Below are 20,802 nucleotides of genomic sequence, written 5' to 3'. Positions count from 1 at the left end.
CAATGCCATGTAACACTGCTTGTCTCCAGCTGCTTAAGTTGCTTATTTTCCAAAAGGTTACTGACAAAGTGCAGGTCGTGGGGATTAAGTCGTGTAGCTCCCACAGAGTACAGCAAGAATTTCACAGTAGAATCCCTGCAAATTCTTTTGGGAGATGTATTAATTTTTAATGAGTCATTAATCACTTTGCTGACTTCACAGCCAGCACTGCTGAAGCAGCCTGACATCAACACTGAGGACGGTGTTTACAATTTCCTAGAGAGAACCAGAAGCTGCCTTATTTACTTGGCTGATCTGGCAGAATCCAGGGTTTTGAAGACTGGCTACTGCCACAGCTTTGCCTTTCACTGCCAGGACCCTTCACCTGACAATAGAGCTGGGCATCCACTAAAAAAATTCATCTCAAATGCATGAAGTAAAGCATTAAAAACCTATGGAACCTGCAGTCACTAGAAAACAATGTCCTTGTTCTTCACACAATAAATTCCAAAAATTTCCATGGCTGGTAAAATGCACCGTCTGAACAATGCAATTTGTGAACGATTTCTTAGATATAACTTTGCAAACAGCATTTGTATTTAAGAGTACTGTGGGGTTCAACCTCACAAAGTGATTGAAACTGCACAGTGATTAATCAGCACTAACAAGACACCCAGCACTGGTGTTTTCTCTATGGCTGAAGAGGAAAGCATCCAACACCAGACATTTAAATATATTGATAAGGTGAGGCTGCATGATGTGGTGGTGGTGATGATGATGGAACAGCTTGGAGGATTTTTAGATTTATGGAGACTTATCTGAGAGAAAATAGATTTGGATAGAACTGTGGAAAATCATATGGAAAGAGAAGGTGTAGGAGATAACAGTACTATGAAAATGCACTGCTTAGTAAACTGTTTGGGTTTTTTAAGGAAGAATACTCGTTTGAACAGAAATATGATCTTCCTACCTCAGCTCAGGTTCACAGCAGGAAATCAGAAATACATTAATCTTAGTCCAGGTATTCTCAGTTATGAAATGGGCAGTGAAAATGAATAATGCATTTTCAACAGTTTGGAGGAAGTTCTTTGAGATGCAGCGAAACCTGCTTTGCTGACTTGGCTGGAGTTAATTCTGTCCATAGCAGCCCTGTGGTGCTGTGGTTTGGATTTTTGTTATTAACATAGGAATGTTTTATTTACAAGTGCTGAGCAGCACTTACACAGCTTCAAGGCCTTTTGTGTCTCACTGGATGCCACACCAGCCACGAGGCTCCAGGAAGCTGGAAGGGGACAAAATATAGGGAAAATAGCAACCAAGGAACCCCTCTAAATGTATTTTCTGTTTCATCAAGAATAGGGAAGATGTTGTTACATGCAACAGGCTGTCTGTTCTATTCTTCCTGCTCTGCTTCCTAAAGCAATCACTATGTTTCAAAACCACAAGCAATGTGTAATATATTTCCCAAAACTTTATCTGAGTCAAAAAATATTCCCTGCACAGTTTGTTGCACTGAACTCTGACCAAAGAGTCGGTACAGTTTGGAACACTATGGACTTCGCAACAAAATAATGAGATTTTTTTTTTCCTTTGAGAGCCCTGTAAGGAGCCATGAAAGGGCTGAATCTGTGGGTAGCTGTGACTTTGGGCAGCTCTGCAGGAGCCAGCTGGAGGGGTTGCTATGCTACCCAGCGTGGTGGGAAGCTGCAGGCAGGTCTTTGTCTGCCTTCCTGGGGGCCAGGGGGCTCCATATTCCTGTGGAGTTAAGCAGCTTGACAAGGTGAGCCAGGAGCAAGAAAGGAGCTCTCAAAATCCTCAAATCAATTTCCTGGCAATCTGGGAAATACGTGAGCTACACCAGGCAAACGTGTGTGCTGTAAGAAACAAGTCCCAGCATCCAGTGAGACTCTGAGAGAACAGCTTTCCTTCCAAAGCAGAGGAGTCTGAAGCATTTAACTTCATTTTTGATTCCCTGAGAGGAGCCCAGCTAGGCAAGAGTTTTAAAGTAATTGGGGAGGGAGCGAATGTACACAAAAGTGAGAGATCCTGAATGCACTATGAACAAGATGCTTCATTCAAATTAGTTTATGGAAGTTGGATAATCTTCCAACACTGTGGATGTGGCAATGTATTTAATGTATTATTTCAGAAAAGGAAAGAAGCAGAAGTATGCTGAGAATCTGAGTACAACCAAAATTTGTGAAAATGGATTTGGTGGCATTTGTTTCAACATGTCAAAGCAATTCCTGGTATGTGGGAAAAGAGGCAAAAAATATAAGGGGTTTACTGGCACATCACATTGACTTTGACAGATGCCATTCCTTCAGCAGTGGAGCTGGTTTGGGTGTAAATAGAATTCTAAATACCAAGGCAGGAATTTTGAGGAGACAAGGGAACTTGAGCTCTTAATTTAGTTTTATACTTTTTCAGTCATTCGTATACTCAACTTTCTGAAATCCTCCAGGATGGAATATCTGGAGTTTATCCTAGCCTCCAGAAGATAGCTAATTGGGTTTGTAATCAGTCAGGCACAGATCTGACTCCAAAGCAGAAGGAAGGTTGTGTTCTGCATGAGCTGCTACCCTGATTGCAAAGAGTCCAGAAATGCAGAGACAATCAGAGGGGGATTTTTACAGCCCCCCCTCAACAACTGCTCACAGCAGTTCAGTATAAATTACTGTGGGCTAGCACATCTTATTTCTCAGTAGTGGTGGCAAGCTAAAAACTCTCAGTTGGGTTTTATTCCGGGGGAAACTCTTTTAATAGTAAATGAGAAAGAGTATTCAGGTGGGCAGCAGCTTCATGCAGAGAACACATTTTACATACATATAAATGTTTAAAAGGCAAAATATTTCACCTGATTAGCTTTACACCATTATTGTGATCATTCAGTTTTCTTGCATGCTATACTTGCCTGGCAGTTGATAATATCCTCCCACAACACCAGACTCACCTAACTGCCTTCATGTCCTGTACCAACACAATAAAGCACAAAACTGCAGAGCAGAATCAGAACAAGCAGCATGCTAACAGGGCAGCTGACTCGAAATAATAATAAAAAAAAGACTAAAATGTTGAGCTTTCTATTTTCCAATTCACTTTCCCCATGAGTCTTATCAATTTTCCAATCAACATTACTATATGAATTTTCAGACAAAGCCTGACTAGACCCCTTAAAAAGACTATTAACTGCAGCTATTCCAGAGCCATGGCTTCTGAATTAAAGGTCATGACAGTTATGAATGAGGTTATGGGATTTTTCACTCTACTACTTGGACTTATGTCTTCAACAGAAGTGGAAATTTAAACCAGAAACAGGATTGCAACATGACAAATGAATGAAACTGCAAACTGCAGAGAGCAGGGCTAAGAGGAGGTCATTCGTGAGGCACTGCAATGAATTGGTGATGTTGATGTTTTGACAAGCAAATAGATCACAGAAAGCCAGGGCTTGGTGCTGGCAGTGCAGCCCTCCCTGCAAGGCTTTATGGTGAGAGAACAACAAACCTTCCTCCAGAATCCTGTGAGCCTGACTGATGGAACAGGTATTTTAAACCAGTATCACAGACCCTGTTAAATCTCTTTGCTTCTCTTCTCTGCTTTCTGCTCTTTCTTGATTTTTCCCTTCCCTCTGTGCCCTGACAAACTGCATGACAAATGTTTGGCTCTTCTGCACCCTTCAGTGTTTGTGCAGCGACCTTGGCTGGCGGCATTTCTTTCTTCAAAGCAAGGCAGGGTAAAGTAGGACTTTGTGGTCATACCAAGAAATCAATGACACACTGAAGCACTTTTTAATTAGCCCACTGTGGTCCTGAACTAACCCCCAGTTCCAGAGATTAAATAATTGCTTATGGCATTCTCAACGTGTAGTTCACCACAGTGAAAAGAAGACTATTGACTCAACTGCTAAGTTTTGAGAACTGATGAAGTCTTGCTGAGTGCAGAAATTCTTTTCAGTACAAAAAAACCCCAATGCAGTTTTATGACCCAGCTCCTTTGAACTATTTTAATTAAGGACTCCTATGATAAGGAAGAAGTTGAAAAGCTATTTAGCAGGAAGACAGGCTCCCATTTAAATGTTGACTCATGAAGTCAGCACTTTCAAGGGTATTACTGTACATTTGGTCTTTTCTTTTCAAAGCCATTAACTTCTGCCAGCACATTTCTATCTATCGTATGTCTTCATGATTAGGAACCTGTTAAAGTCAATATCACTTAGATATCTATTCTCTTTCAGTCACCCTTGATTTTTTCCCCTTGTCTGCCTAAATTTAGACTACAAATTTTCATAAACAACTGCTTTCACCTTTCTATTCAGATCTTCTGTAGTTGTTATCTGGCACAAGTCCCCTGATCTAAGCAAGCCACCTTAACACAGGGCTTGAAAACCTGGCCTTAAGGACTCATTATATTTAAAAATGCAACTAATTTAACTAGATAGTCTTTCAAAAAGGTTATTGTTGCATTCATTTTACTAGCAAAAATGTATAAGAAACATGTTAAAGGAAAATAGCTTTTTTAAATGTTGTAGAGCAGTATAGGAATAATTAATGGTCTTGAACAAAGAATATTCATTGTCTTTCATCTTATTTCTTAATGTTTAAAACAAAGAAAATCATATTAACTTGTACTTGATAATGCTGAGTTCATCCACCAAAATTATGCCATCTGTGCAAAACAAAAAGGAGTATTTGCCCTTCAAAGCATTCCATGACAGAAAATCAACAGAGCACTCTGGGCTTGCTATTTTTAAGAGAGATTCAGACTGTGCAGTAGGAGTCTCAAAATCCCACTTGGTTTCTCAGGAGCTTGGTAGGGATCTGGATTCCTGCACGGAATTAAGGCTGCTGCCAGTCCCTGGGGGGAGCCCGGGCAGCAGCCAAGGCTGTCAGGACACAGAACCTGCTCCACTGCTGCTCCTGCCCCATCAATCATCCTCTGGTAAGAAAAAGGTGAGCTTTGGCATTGAGATATAGGCCATCCATCAAGGTCAGGGGAAAAGGAAGAGAAAAGCTCGGGTGTTAGGAGCAGATGTGCAGGCAGCAGGAGCAGCAGCAGCAGGAAGGGGAAGCAAAAGGCCAAGGAGCCGTGGGGCTGAGCACTGGGCAGGGCATGGCCACTGGCACGTGGGGACAGGGACAGAAAAGGATCTGAGCTGTGTGTGCTGCACTTTGGAAGTGTGTAAACACTGCCCTGTGAGTGGCACGGGGAGCACAAGACATCCACACAGGCCTGGGGAGCACCGGCTGTGAATCCAGGCTGAGGCTGAAGCCCCAGCAGCTCTGGGGGTTTTCTGGGGTGCAGGAGCTGCTGGAGCTCCTGGACTGTCGAGTCAGGGATGTAAAGAAAGACTCCGGTCTTCAGGTGGATCAGAGGGCTCAAGAAGAATCTTTATTAGCAAGAAGCAGTGAGCTTTATAGTCTTCCCTCACTAAGTGGGACCGGATTGGTCTCAAAGTAGAAACATCTCACGTTATTGGTGACTGTGAATAGCACACTGTGGAAAACCATAACCATAAAAAATGGGTACAGAAAGACAGATAGATAATAACTGTTTTAATTTTTCCCTCTAAGATTCCCAGGCTCAGCCTGGGAGAAATTAACTCTGTTCTTTTTTCAACCAAACTAAGAATCTCCACACTGGACCACTCGGCATCTGACAGGCTGCAGGCACTCACCAAGTTTTCCAGCCTGCAAAAAAAAGACATTCAAACTCGTGTTGTTTTGCTGTTTAAAAGGAGCCTGAATGATTTGTCCAAGTGTAGCTCCCTTTGCAGGGCATTCCAGGATTGCTGGTGGGGCACCTGTGGCAGGGGATGGTGGCACCAGGTCCCCCCTGCTCCGAGGTGCCAGCAGGGCTCAGGGAATGCATTGTGCCCTGAGCTGAGTTCACACTGCTGTGAGCAAGCTGCTCCCGTGGCACCAGACTGGCCAGGGGCAATCCTCACATTCCCTGAGGAATATTCTCATTTTCTCTGCAGCAAGGGCGAGCAACCAGAGGTTCTCAGCAATAAGGAGACTCTGCTTGCTGGGAGACATAAGAGCCAGAGCTGCACAGAGGCTTGGCTCATTCCCTGTCTGCTTGAGAGAAACACAGGAAGAAAACAGGATTTGAAAGGAGCCAAGACCTCTAAAACAAAAAATACAATTTGGGTTAATTTTCTTCAGTGAAGGAATATTAACCTGCCTGTATTAACTTTTATTTAGGAAGAGGTTATGAGCTTATCTTGATATTAAAGATTCTTTAGAGCACTTTCTATACTTCAGTTCTTATTTTAGTTTAACTTAATTAAAATCTTTTTGAGAGATCTTTTTCTCTTCATGAGACACACTTAGCCTTTCAGTAACAGAATACAGATAATTATGCCACGCCAAAACATTTGGAGATGCAGTGAACAAAGTAAGGCTGTCCAAATTATTGTGTTAAAATAGTGTCTGCCTTATTATTTTGTACATTGTCCAGGCTTGGTGCCTCTGGATGAGATCCTGGTGATGTTTCAGGGCCTACTTTAGAATAATGCTTACTGTCACCAGAGCCAAAGTGTCAGAACACCAGGACTGAAACCATCCCTGAGGAAACACCTCCCCAGGCCAGTGACACCCCCATATACCTTTAAAGAAAGTGAATGTTGCAGTATCAGCTGTCATGAGCTCGTAGAGGCTGCAGCCAAGTAGAAAGTTTATCCACTCTCTTTAAATAATACCTGTTTCATCTCTTCTACCATCCTATCCTTACACCTTTCTTGGAATCTCAACAAGGTGACTTCTAAAATGAATATAATTATTTTTATGAAATAAAGAACAAGTCAAAAAAAGTTGCATGTATGTATAGCTAGATGTTTTTATTAACAGAATGCAGCATGTAAAGATGCATAGAAGGTAAAAATCTATATAAATCTGTGTTGCACTTTGTAAAAAAAAGTATTTTGTATATATTTTGTTAAAGAACATCAAATCTAAATAGTTTTATTGTGTGACTAAACATAGATTTTATAAATTAAAATATACTGTCCTGGGCTGACTGTAACTTTGCACAGATAAATACTAGCATTGATTCAGGAGTGTAGCTTGGGAAAACCCTGTTGCATACAAATAACCTGCAGCATTAAAATGTATGCTCCATCCACAGCCATCCAAAGGGAATCAGATCGAAGGTCTGAATATCTGTTTTCTAAATTAAAAATTCAAATCAGGACATGTAAAGTAGTTTAAAATAATAATTACACGAATCCCAATTAAGTAATACACAGTAATTACAATGAGTGCTGTTAGCAGATTCCAAACAGGGTTTGGGTGCAAGGCAGTGCCAGAACACAGCCCCAGGCAGGTGCACCCAGACACAGAGCAGGAGGAATCACAGGTGCCTGAGTGTCAGAGACCAGTGAAATCCCCTCCCTCCTCTGGGCTTTGGGCTGCTCAGGCAACCAAAACCTTGCTGGATTTGTGCTTCTGCAGCTTTTACAGGATAAAATGTTCTTAATGAATGAATACCTGGCAGATTTCAGGAAACAATTTGTGGTACAAAACCAATTTATAAAAAGAGAATTGTGTATGCTCTGATCAGCAACAGGAAATTAGAGTTACTTGTCTCTGAAATTTAGCTTTTGCTTTCCAGTGTCTCACCAGGTGCTTCAGAGGACAATTCAAGTGATGTCTTTATCTGCATGTGTGAACACTGCTTTGGGACCCAAAGTTTTACCTTTCTTAAAAAGCAAATGAAACAGAGCACACTTCAGATTTAGCTACCTGTGCTTGAAAACGTAGCAGTCTGCAGCCAAAAAGGCTTGTTGTGAAAACTGTCTTGGAAAACTTTTTATTGAAAGAAATATTTATCTTGAATTTGTGGCAATTTAAGGGGTAATATTTTGTTTGTTCTGTACTGGATGCTAAAAGCACAACACAATACTGAAATACCCAGGAACCATGTGTACCCCTCATTTTTATGCAGCATGTAGGAGCATGTGTGATATCCAGACTCCACAGGTTTCCAGCTGTATTGGGAATAGAGGATTGAACATCATTGGACTGTCAGTAAACCCAGTTCACATCTGAATGCTGCTCTGCTGTATCTTCCCCCACACTCCTACAGTGATGTACCCAAATTCTGTGTTCTGAAGCTTTGCTATTTAACAGAACCTTGTCCCTTAAAGCATTCCACTAAAGGAATATGAAACCTCCTCTGATTTTATTCTGGATAGACTGACTTTACCCATGCACAGTGGATTGCATTCAGTGTCTCAAAACACAAATTCAGTGGAAGCCACATTGTACTTGTGATGTTACCACAAACACTGAATCATTTCTACAAAACAAAACAGATAAGATGAGCCTTCTTGAAATATCTCCAGTGTGGTGACACTTTATTTTCTATATAAAACATCCCATTCTATATTTTAAAGTCGTGTTTGTAAATAATCTTTTCCCATCATGATGCTTTTCAGATATCTGATTCCAAAGTGCTCTTTTGCTGAGGGCCTGAGACTGCAAATATGCCACAAATGCAGGGTCCAAATGAAAAATCTGCTGGGAGAACTGGAGCCAGATTCAGATATGAACAAAGGCTTGGAAGAGGCTGTGCGTGTGTGGTGGAATGTGCATCCATCCAGCCTTGCCTGTGTGCTCTCTCTTTCTTTTAGAGAGCCAGATTTTTTTTTATGAAAACTTTTTCTTTCTTTTTCCTTTCAAATTTCAATGGTTCTCCCTGTCCCCCCCCCACCAAATCTGGTGGGAGATCACTGAGTCATTGTTCTAAGTTTCAAAGGCCGCCTAATAACAATAATGACAGAAGAGAAAAAAGTGAGAACTTTCATCCCAGCTTCTTGTAGGCTTGGATTACAAATTGGAGGCTGCCATTCTCCAGGCACCAGCCCAAATAAACAAGTAACAAATCCCAGGATGATTTCAGGATGTGCTGAACACTCAATTCCTGTGCTAGTTAGCAGGACAAACAGGCAGCACAAGCTTTGGAAATCAGGCCACTAACTCTGAAAGGAGAATTTCTGACACCGTGGAGGGATGGAGGTCCCAAACATGGCAGCAATGGCTTTGGGCATGTTTCAAACTAGAGTGATTATTTTTTTCTGAATCCTGGTTCTCCTTTTGTTTTCCCCTTGTGACAAAAACTCCTTGGTCAGTGAGAGTAACCCAGAGCCCTGCCCATTTCTTACCATGGGCCAAAGGAGGCAAGCAATCCCCAAAAATTCCTGAACCTGTGGTCCAAATCACTAAATATTTACATGAAGGTAATACCTTCACAGATTTTCAATAAAAGCTCAAAGCATACTGCAGGAAAATGTTTCAAGAGGGGGAAGAAGACCCCCAAACATATCTGATTTCCATTTCCACAACTAAGCCACATTTTAAAAGTCAGAGCCTCCACAGCCATGCAGCCCTGAAGAGCTCAAGGGTCTGTGGTTCAACTGAATCATCTGACTTTCAAGCAGAGGACATCTATTTTGGTTCATCAGACCTTCTAAAATTAACCGAGGTTCACAGCTTGGTAAAAAAAAATACATACTGAAAGAAGCCCTCTAAATCTAGATTGCATACTGATAATTAAAGTTCCATATTCTGAAGGCTTTTCTCAGGGTTTTTGCCTCTTTCCAGTAAAATCTTAGAAAATGGAAAACTAACATTAAGAACAAGCTGAAAGGAACAAGCTGACTTCCACAGAGCTCAGAAATACTAAAGGATTGAACAAAACACACAATGTCATGGTCAAAAAGGTGCAGAAGGATCTATTTTTGTCTTTAAGAAAAATAAGCTGTTAACAACAGAAATACATTTAGCCTTATAAAAAAAAAAGCACCATTTTGTCATATTATGTCTATTAGTTACTGAGATCAGGGTGGTCTGTCAAGAAATTATCTAAATATAAATGACTCCAGATAAGATCTTTATTCATTCAGTATGAAACAGAATCCACCTGCTTGTATCCAACACCTAAATCACAGGAACCAACCTTCCTTCCTTCCTTCCTTCCTTCCTTCCTTCCTTCCTTCCTTCCTTCCTTCCTTCCTTCCTTCCTTCCTTCCTTCCTTCCTTCCTTCCTTCCTTCCTTCCTTCCTTCCTTCCTTCCTTCCTTCCTTCCTTCCTTCCTTCCTTCCTTCCTTCCTTCCTTCCTTCCTTCCTTCCTTCCTTCCTTCCTTCCTTCCTTCCTTCCTTCCTTCCTTCCTTCCTTCCTTCCTTCCTTCCTTCCTTCCTTCCTTCCTTCCTTCCTTCCTTCCTTCCTTCCTTCCTTCCTTCCTTCCTTCCTTCCTTCCTTCCCCAATTTCTCTTGATGCACACTCTCAGTTGTCCTTAAATCACTTACCCCTTGTTACCTGTCCCCCAGGTTTGTGCAATATTAGAGGCTCAGCCCGAGCACAGTTTTCACTTATTTGTTGCACTGCAGGCTGAGGACAGAATCTGAGCAGCCTTGTTGTGAGTGACACTGAGCAGTGATGCTTGTGGAAATGTGTCACATATCAATTAACATTTCCCCAGAGTCCCAGCATAAGCCAGGCCTGGGATTTTAGCACTGAACAGGAAATCTATGGAGCCATTCCTCTTCTTCACACCGCAGTCCCATGCATTCACCCTCCCCTAGGCTCTCTTCCATCAGAAGAATTCCCATCAGTGGTGCTTCCTCCTCCTCCCACTGCCAGCTGAGGAAATCCTTCCTGCTCTCCATGGCAAACCCCTCATTCCTGTTCTGGCTGCCCAGCAGAGCCACTGCCAGGCTCAGCTTTACCCTCACAGGAGCTCTGGGCTCTCTCTGCTCCATCCCTGACTGCTCTGGCCTCTGTCCTTTTCCAGCAACCCAACACCTCCCCTGCCTTACTGCTCATTTACAAACTGGTTTTCCTCAAGGAACATTACCATTTTCCACGTGTGGGGAAGGTTTCTTTCCTGCAGAGGAACAGTGTCAGCTGTTTTATTTTAACTTCATCACCAAGCTACAGATTTTCACCACTCTCCTTGGTTTTTCAGTGCATTCATAAACTGCATAAATGTCAAAGATTTTCCCACAATAAACTACTACAGCTGAATTCTATTTGTGCCCATGGTTTCCTGAGGGTTGACTTATTGCTTTTTTCCTATTTTCATTTCTTTCAAAAACATGGCTTAAGATGGTCCTGTCAAGGTGTTTTTCATTTATTTCACCAATCTGATTCCTACAGCATCTGGTTTGATTTTCCACTAAAGCCCTTTATGGGGGCATAAAAGCTTTATAATTAAAGTTAATAAAGGTAAACAATTGTGAAGTTAGAAATGGAAGAGGAGAACACTTAAACAGACACAGAAAGGACAGAAAAATACCAACAAAAACATTACTTCCCAAATTTAAATAACTTCACAAATTCATCCATTCACTATGTAATCAGTGTTATGTCCATCTCTCACAACTGCAACTCAGAGAAATTTTTTCTCAACAAACTTAGGTTACAGATTCTTCTCTGTGCTAAAGAAATCAATCCCATACATTTTTATAGCTTCCAGAAAAGTATAAATTTATGTCTGATTTGTCTTGGTCTTCAAGTTTATATTGTATAGCAAACTGTAGTACAATAAAATGCATTGATTTTATCTATACAATTTATGTACAGTGGGATAAGAGAAACAAATGTACATAATTTACAAATTTGTTCAGGCAGAAGGCTGAAAAACAAAGATGCAAACACAGAAAAATATTTGTACCAGTCTGCACTACTTAATTTAGAAATTTCTATGAGAAATAGCATTCATGGGGCAAGTGGAAGTAGCATTTATGTGCAGTATTATAAGGCAGTCACTTTAATTCTGTATTTCCACACTCATTAAACCTCTGCTCAGAGGAGTCCTGCTGATAAAATATGATTTGGTTCTTTTAGACCAATATCATTAACTGATGATTTTGAAAGAACTTTATTTTTCAGAGGGAGAGGGGAGGTGCATTCCCTGGGATTGCACAAGGCAGTTTGGAGGAGCCCGGCCCAGATCCTCTGGGTTTATTTAGTGTGGGAAAGGGGAATGGGCACACCCAGGTGTGACAGAAATACTCAATTACACAGAGGCAATCCTGATGTGGGATTTTCACATTGCTTATTGGAGGAAAAAAAAAAAAACAAACTCAAAAAGCAGAAACATAACTTTGGTCCCTATTTCGAGAATTATTTATGTCTTAACAGCCCAGTTGGTCACCAGGAGTCATCATGACATCCTTGTACTCCTCTGGACTCTTTCAAAACTAGCAATTTCATTTCACTTCCCAGTATTTTCCAAAAGTGATGAAACTCCTGCTTTTCCTACTGCCATTAATTTCATAGGACCTAGCAGATAGGAGCTCAGTGGGCTCTACACCATTCCTGAAATTCATGTAGGATAATCCCCAGAGCTCTCAGCAGTCATGCTAAACCAAAAACATGCACAGAAAAGTAATATTTCCTATTTTTGTGTACCAAAACCTCTTGCTGCTGGTGTAATTTGTGTTTATGCTACTTTATCACACGGTGCTGACAGGGCTGCAATAGCCCCGCTCAGCACTGCTTTGCTATTTCATTTTTGAGAAATGATTTCCAAGAGATTTGGGGCCTTATTACAGCTTCATTAGAGAGGAACAAAAAGACATGTAACTGTCTAACAGCCTGTGGGCTTTCACGGCATGGAGATTGCTGGGATAGAAAGGCTTGAAAGTACTCCTGAAATGGCCAGATGCAGCCCCAAATTCCCTTTATGGAGAATAAACTCAGGGTACTCTTTCCATTATTTCCATCCTACAGGAATAATGCAAACCAGGTGCAACAGAAGCAAGAGTTCTGACTTGGATTAATAAAGTCATAAATCAAAGTTTAAACTAAATACCCATTCCCATCTAAATGCTGTTAAATTCTAGTGCTCGTTGAAGTGTAATTCCTCTAATTTGTTCTTTTTTTATCCTTTTTTTTTGCCCATGGAGGCTCCATTTTCGGGTGAGAACCCATGGAAATGCAGGATGGTGTTTGTGCAGCTTGGTGCCCCTGAGTTCAGCCAGGTGCGACAGAATTCCTCTGTGTCCAGGTGCACTTTCCTGGGGGGCACTCAGGAATGATGTGCACATTCATGGTATGATTTCCATGTGTGTCTAAAGATACTGAGAATTTCAAAATATCCACCCTTATACATGGATATAATGATGTCTTTACACCTATCCTTCCAATAATTGCTGCCAATAAACAGGGTACTGTTCATAAATAACTGTTGGAATCCAAAATGCAGGGAACTCTTAGAACTTTGGGCTTGGAATCAAACACAGGATTTGATCTGAGACCTTGGAAAAAGCTTCCAAACTTAGGTGCTAGAAGCAAGAATGTGAATTTAGACTTTAAAGTTTTACATAACATAAACTTCAAAGATTTACGTAAAGCTAAGTGGAGAAAAGTTTAGAGTTTTGCAGTTTAAGATATAGAAAAAATAAAAGTAGTTACAGAGGTAAACAAGGAGTTTAGAATGCAGCGCTGTAGGTTTGTGTGCCATAACATGATTGGCTAAGAAAGCTCACACTGTAGCATGAGTCCATAAGAGGAAATATTTAAGGATTGGGTCAAAAAGCATAAATGTCCTTGTTGGCAGTGTTATATTGGTCAATAACTCCTTAAATGGTCTTGTAACTAAGGGTCTTGTGATCTTCTAAACCATGCAGTGAAGAAGCGAAATTCACCCTTCCTGGCTATGCAGAAGATAAGAAAATAAACCACATCATCAAAAACAACTCAGAAGTCCCATCTCAAATCCCTTCCAAAATTCCCCACAAGTGAATGATCACAAATCACATTTGAGGGAACTGAACCTGATTTGCAAAGCCAACAATGAGCTGTTGATGCCCTGAATCCTTCCCATCAATCCACATCCTACTCCTTCCCAGGCAGGCTGTGTGACCAGCACTGCCACTGTACCCTCCTTTTTACACAGAACTGCTGTCACTGCCTCATTTTTGGGGTGAAATAAATCAGCAGTTTTGAAGCTGCCTCTGCAGCAGCCTCTCTGGAGGTGACACAGCTGGGGCTGTTTGGGCAGGCTCTCACAAATACAGATAAGAATCCTCAGATTATTGAGGTGAATCTCTTGTCTCTTTAGGCTCCATTAAGTAACAGATGGCAGTCAAGTTCAACATTCACATTTACTGGAAACTTTGGATCCTTCTAAACCATTCTTGCATGAAAAATATCAAACAAGAACCCTTCCCAAGCATGTTCCAGCACAGAATGCAGGGCTCAAACAGCAGCAGCAGCAGGAAGCTCAAATGTCCTGGTTCTCTGCAACATCTGTGCAGGAGGGAGATCAAAGCAATATATGAAATGGCAGTTTTCAAAAGACACTGAAGGAGGCTGAGCCATAACAGCCTAGAAGAGAAGTTCATTGCACTTACATGTGCACTTACGATGTTTATGAGTCTCTAGGACTGAGTAAATGAGCCAACACTAAATAAAAGGAAGCAGTCAGAAAGCTGTCATTGTGATCTACTACAAATTTCAACCTCATTTAGATTTACCCACTCTTCATACCTCAATTCAATTCAATTCAAAAGAGTCAAAATCCTTCTATAACCTTGTCTTCCATAATGGAATAAATCAACATGCAGGATTTAACTGAGGGGGAAAGGGAGTAAGACTGAACATGCTATAAGGTTATAGGAAGGAATGACACAGAAAAGATTTGTTTCTGGGTCTACTTTTATATGTACAATCACCAGAGAATAATGGCCATTTAGCAATAAGAAACAAAAAAATACTATTAACTCTAGCAACCTCTGCTACAGGGGCAGGCACAACAATGTTTGGCCATAGTTAGAGAAGGGCTTAATTATATCCAAGATTTAAGGCCTGATTCCACATCATTGGTGTGAAAGACTTTCCACTGTTGGGGTGTTTAAATTCAGAGTATCAATCTTGCTTTAATGAACAGGTAGAGTTGACCCAGAGAATATCCTTGTGCTGAAGTTTTGATTTTCTTTTTTCTCATACACATTTTAAAGCACTTTAAAGTACAACTGTTTAAGTTGCACATCAAAGAAATCAACTGGTAGATTTGTAGAACATTGTAGAAAGGGCATCTTGATGCACTTGCATTGAATCAGCTCCTCAGGAGCTGGTCCTGCCCTCCCACCAGGGATGGGCTCACATTGGGTGTGCCAATGAAGGGTCTGAGCTCTCTGTGTCTCCCTGCTCTCCGAGCGTGGCTTTCCCAGCAGGGCTGTGCAGACCCAGTGCTGATCAGGGACTGCAAAGCAGCCACAGCAAAGCTGTGCAAACAAGCCAGGGCAAGAGAAAGCCTTTCTGCTTGCCTTGGGCAGGAGTAAAGCATGAGTGCTCAAGTATGTTATGTACCAAACCCCAGCAGGCTACTGACACCCCAAACTAGGACAGAACAAAATCCTTAGCTGGAGGCAGAAATCACTGTACATATGATAGAATGAGAGGCCCTTCTAATAGGCATTAAAAAATTAAGTTTCTAAGACAGTACATTGGCAGCAGCCATTTACTTTATCTGTACATTTGGGAGCACATTGAGGAGCAGCTTTTCAATCTGAAGGATCAAATCTGACACAATTCATCAGACAATAACAGTGAAATCAAAAAGACAGTAACTGGAAAATGTAATCCTCCCCTGAAATTCTCCTCAGCTCACCATCTGCTTCCATTCTATTACATCCCACTGGGGACTCACTGTCTTGCAACATCTCCTCTGGGTGGAATTGCCACAGATGTAGCAGCAGGGCTGCTAGCTGTGCTGCAGGAGCCCAGCCAGGCTTTGGGGGACACAAAAAGCAACCTGCACCTTCCCCAGGCAAAGGGACACGAGTGCATCTCACGAGGAACGGGGATCCCAAACCCAGCACGTCACAGCAGAGCTCACAGAACCCAGCCAGGTTTGCCTGCAGTGAAAGCAGCAGGTCTGAGCAACACAATGGAAAATTTACAAGCATTTAGCTGCAGAGGTTATTTCCTCAGAATGCCCTCAAACACAAGCAGTGCCTGCAGTTGTCAGAACTGTTTTGCTGACACAGAAATGCATTGTTGGTGCCTAAGACGTGTATGGAGCCTCTGTGACAGGAATTTCTTTGAAGGAAAGTGCTCCGAGCCATCTGGGAAGAATAGCAGTGCTGACTGAAATGCTATTTGCAGTCTTCCACAACTCCACTAGACTAAAATGGTGGAAATTCTATTTTAAAAGATATATAATCCTACAGCATGGAGAGAACAGGGAATGCTGAGATCTGTCAGTTATCCACTAGAGTTTAGGACATTGCTACCAACCCAAATGCATAATCAAAGGTTATTCTTTACATATTAACTTACGCCTGCCTGTACTTATTGTTGTGTGATGCCATACACCTCACAGCTCTGAGAGCTTGGGGGGAAAAAGAATCTGTGTTTTCCTGTTAATTTGTCCTTGGTTCTCTACAATTCAAAGTGCATGTTCTTTGAACAGGAGGTGTCAGTGACCATTTCTGCTCCCAAAGAGAGTCCCATCAGCAGCACAGGAACAAAAGAGGAATCTGATTAATTCATTCATCTGAGTATCAACTGCAGCTGAGTTCAGTGGGGCAGAAACAGAATCCTGAATGCCCCAGCCATCTTAGGGCACTTAAATTGAGTTCAACTGTGAGCAGGAAATCGGAGTCATGCCCAGGTGAAGAACAGAAAGTTTTTATAAATAAGTCTTCCTATTGTTTTGGGTACTCGGTGTTTATCCCAGTAACTATCAGACAAGGTGCTCTACCCAGAAACAGAAGTGTTGGCCTGGTGTGAGTGAGTTTCTTTGCCCTCCAACCCCATTTTGCCAGAACTTATCCCCCCAGCTCCAGCCCAGCCAGGTGTGGCCTCACCTTTCCCCACCCCAGCAGCCCCAGGGGGTCAGGTCACACTGGTGAAGTCAAATCTGTGTGGAAGAGTTTCTCCCTTTAAGCCACAATCTTTTGGGGGCTGACAATTCCTGCTGGTGTTGTGATAATGCTGATTATAGATTTATTCAGTCCTGGATAAAAGCTGCCTGCAATGGCTCTTCCCTGCTGGAACATGGAAACTCCACATGTTAAACAGGATCTAGAATGACTCTGCCCACTACATTGGCTACAAATCCTCCAATTTTTAGATAATGACATCTTTTAAATTCTATTAGGAGAACCATTACTTCATCCCTTGCAAACAGCAAATAAAAAATTGTTTCCAGTAATTATGTATTATAAACCACAAAGGAGTCTTCAAGGAATTAACAAAAAATTAATTTACCTAAAATTTCCCAACTTTTTTCCTGCTCAAGTTTTTTTTTATTATTATTACTAAGGTGAACTCTCATGATCACTTCAAAATATATTAATAAATCTCAAACCAGGCAAAGGAAAGAGATTCATGTTACTATTCATATTTTAAGATACATTATGTGTTAAAATTCTTTTGGTCTTTTACTGAAATGCCAGAACATCAGAATGCTGAAATGCTTGCACCTCATTTTTGCAAAAGGTCATGTTGATTTTTCATGATGAAAAGTTCATACCTTCCCACTTAGCAAAAATGGGAGATACAACAAAACCAAAATATGTTTAATGAGAAACTTCTGATGTACTGAATTCATGTTGTCTCAGACTGGGTAAACTAAAGCAGAAAACAAACAGTTCTTTACAACAGCTGGGCAGGGATCTTAACATGCAAGAAAACAAGGAAACTCCTGAAGCCTTTACAAATCCATTTGAAAACCCCTCCATCACATTCATTTCAGTTGCTTGAAGTCTGGAAGCCTCCAGGGATTTTGGACCCATTAAAAGCCTGTGACAATGCATCAGTTTAGACACATTTGGAATGAACATAAATTCTTTCTCTTTTTTTTTTCCCCATCATTTGTTCTACTCTAAGGTCTCTCTTTAATTTCTGAGTGATGAACATACATCCACTGAGCCTCAATGTCTGATAGGATATTACCTTTCTTACTTTGCAATGCAAATGCAATAAAGCATTAGTAATGTTCCAAATAAACTCTTCTAAATACAAGAATGTTTGCTGTATCCATTATTTTTCTGACAAATTATTTTTGTGAAATTATTATTCCACTTGTGTAATGCAAAGCATGATTATATTAAATTAATTGGAAAACTATGTTTCACATTTGCACATTTTCAGTATTTTATTTCCTTCATAAATGTGAAAACTGTGGTGCTTTGGGAAACCATTAAGCACTGGAATACCTCATGAGCAGCAGCTCTCCCCATTCACATTCAGGAGCAGTTCTTTCAGGAGGACCATTACCAGAATGACTCACCTTGGTTTTAGAAAATCCATTTTAACCTAAGAACAAACTCACTGCTTGGAATTTCAAAACATCCTGGCACAACGGGGTTTTTATGCATTTCAAATTCCAATATGCTGTGTTTCCCCCCCTCTCCTCCCACTGCTGCTGTGCTGTAAATCAATTAAATGTTTGTCTCCCAGCACCAGCCCTTCTAACAGGTTTGATCAAGGCAGTGGCCACTACCCTGAGAATGCTTGCTGTCTGCAGGGCCAGGGATAGGGAAAAATCTGGAATGTGGGACATCTGCAATACTGTCATCAGTGGGAGCCTGCCCAGAAGGATCCCAGCAGCACAAGCCCTGGTGAGACAGGGTGAATGCACCTGGAAACTGCAGCCCCTGAGGGCAGGGAGGTGCCTGGATATTGATTCAGGGTGACCCCAATGTAGGGAATAATGTGCTCTGACTCCATGATTCAGCAGGCTGAACAAATGTCTTATTGAGCTATGTTACATTACACTACATACTATACTAAAACTGTACTAAAGAGATCCTGTCCTAAAGAGACACTAAAGAAAAACCCATGACGGTCTCCAACTGCCAGGACACAGCTTTGACCCAACTGGCCAATCAATCCAAAAAACCCTCACCTTCTGTAAGCAATCTCCATAACACATTCCACATGTGCCAAACAGCAGGAGCAGCCAGTAGAGATAAGAATTGTTTTCTCTTCTCTGAGCTTCTCACTGCCTTCCCCAAGAAAAATCCTGGGAGAGAGAATGATGTCTGTCTGTTCAGAGAGTGTCAATACCACATCTGGAACGTGAATACCACATCTGGATCCATCCTGGCACTGGAGCTGCCAGAGGCTGGCAATGGAATGGTTTATCACCCTCCTTAGTGATCATTCCAGCAGCAGAATGCTGGGAGCACCTCATTATGGAAATTGCTATGTTAATGAGCCCCACCTCTCCTGAGCAGGACTCCCAGTCAGGACTGCTCCCACTTGGGTTTTGGGACATTCTGGGACATCCTTTGTTCCACTGAAGGTGACAGCAGGACTGAAGGCATTGGGTTGTTTGGGGTGTGATGCTGTTCTCCAGTCCCACTGCCCAGGTGTGCCACCAGAGAGATCCCCGGCTGGGGCTGCCAACAGCTGGATTTTAATGAGCTGTTCATGCCACCAGCAAGGGTCCTGGAGATGTGAGGGCTCAAGAGCTGCCAGGATCTCCAGATCAGTACATGCACCCACACCCACCATCCCAGGCCTTGATCCTGCAAGAGACCCTTGTACACTTCTTTCCCACTTGCAACAATAAGAAAAACCAAGCCCATCACCTTCACTCATTTCCCCCCTATCATTCACCTTGGCTGCAATGCCCTTCCCAGTTAATAAAACTGAGACTGGAGATGTGTTATGATTCCAGCCACATCATCTTATTGTCATCTCTTATCTTAGATTTAGATCGTAAGCTTTATGAGGCAACGTCTGTGTTTTTGGGCTGATTTTATACAGTGGCTGGTGCACAGGCTTAATTCAAAACTGTGGCTTGTAGGAATTGTCACTAGCGATAAAAACAACTGTATTAATGAGCATGCATTATCAATAATATCATTAGTGTTATTCTCTGATAAATGTCATCGTTTCAAAATCAATGTCAGGCAATTATTTTAAAATATACACTGGATAGATTATTTTCTAATAACCCTACAAATGTGTGTCTTGGTCAAACAAAGAGACAAATTCATCTCCAGCTAAGCATGAAATACTCTGTAATGTTTTCATTATGAGGTTACATATGATGCTGTTCATTAGACAGACTAAATAAGTAGACGATAAATAAAAATTGAAAGAGAGAAATGTTCAGGGCATCAGGATAAACTCAGCAGAGCTTCTAGTTTTTCTCTGATAACCAGACTTTGCAGCCCTCCTGGATTCCTACAAGAAGAGCACTGCTGCCCTTTGCCAGCTGTGCCAGGCCAGGCCCAGCAGCTGGAGCTGTCCAAGCAGTCCCCAGGTCAGTGGGAGCTCCTGCCTCGTGTCCTCCCTGCCTTTGGGGTCAGGGTCTTCCCCACCAAGCTCAGCTTTGATTTGTGGTTTTAATGAAAACCACTTCATGGTTAATAATTTATTATTGTTCTCTCTTGGATTATTGGTTTAAGTGCAATGAATTGATGACTAATGACAGGAAAGCTGGAATAAAAATCCTTCTCTCTTTTGTGCTGTCTGCACTCTCTCCATGGAAGCAAGCTGGGTTTGCCACCTATTTCTTCCAGCTAAGTAATGATCATTTTGAAAGAGCATTACCAGTGTTCCTGGGCTATATATAGAGATACACGTGTAGCTGTGCATTAGGCACCATCAGTGAGCTTCTTCCTTCACTTATCATTTCTACCATGAAAGAAAAAGATGAGGATAATATATACAGAGCATTTAAGAGTATTTGTTTCCCCTGAATACACTCATTTTGGTGATATTCATCATCATTAGGCACAAGGTTTGCTTCCTTTCCTTTTTATTTTGGTGAAGAAAGCTTTCTCCCCAGCAGTATTTGCACTTGTACAGATTTGGATCCTCCCACTGGTGGAAGCTGTACGTACTAG

General features: G+C 41.5%; 1 protein-coding gene and 1 long non-coding RNA gene across 14 annotated transcripts in view; both read right to left on the bottom strand.

The window, feature by feature from the left end:
• The window catches only part of RBFOX1 (RNA binding fox-1 homolog 1), a 1,139,646-nt gene that overhangs the window by 814,817 nt on the left and 304,027 nt on the right, over positions 1-20,802 (bottom strand). The gene's annotated exons all lie outside the window — the stretch shown is intronic.
• LOC135281605 (uncharacterized) lies at positions 13,673-19,097 on the bottom strand. The gene is made up of 3 exons (XR_010348203.1): positions 18,849-19,097; positions 14,356-14,395; positions 13,673-14,239 (listed from the first exon to the last, which is right to left on the bottom strand). It is a non-coding gene; the product is annotated as an uncharacterized LOC135281605 (long non-coding RNA).

Source organism: Passer domesticus, chromosome 15 (assembly GCF_036417665.1).
Source record: "Passer domesticus isolate bPasDom1 chromosome 15, bPasDom1.hap1, whole genome shotgun sequence".
NCBI lineage: Eukaryota > Metazoa > Chordata > Aves > Passeriformes > Passeridae > Passer > Passer domesticus.
Note: the sequence above shows the minus strand (reverse complement) of the source record. Positions and strands in the feature narration are given on the sequence as shown.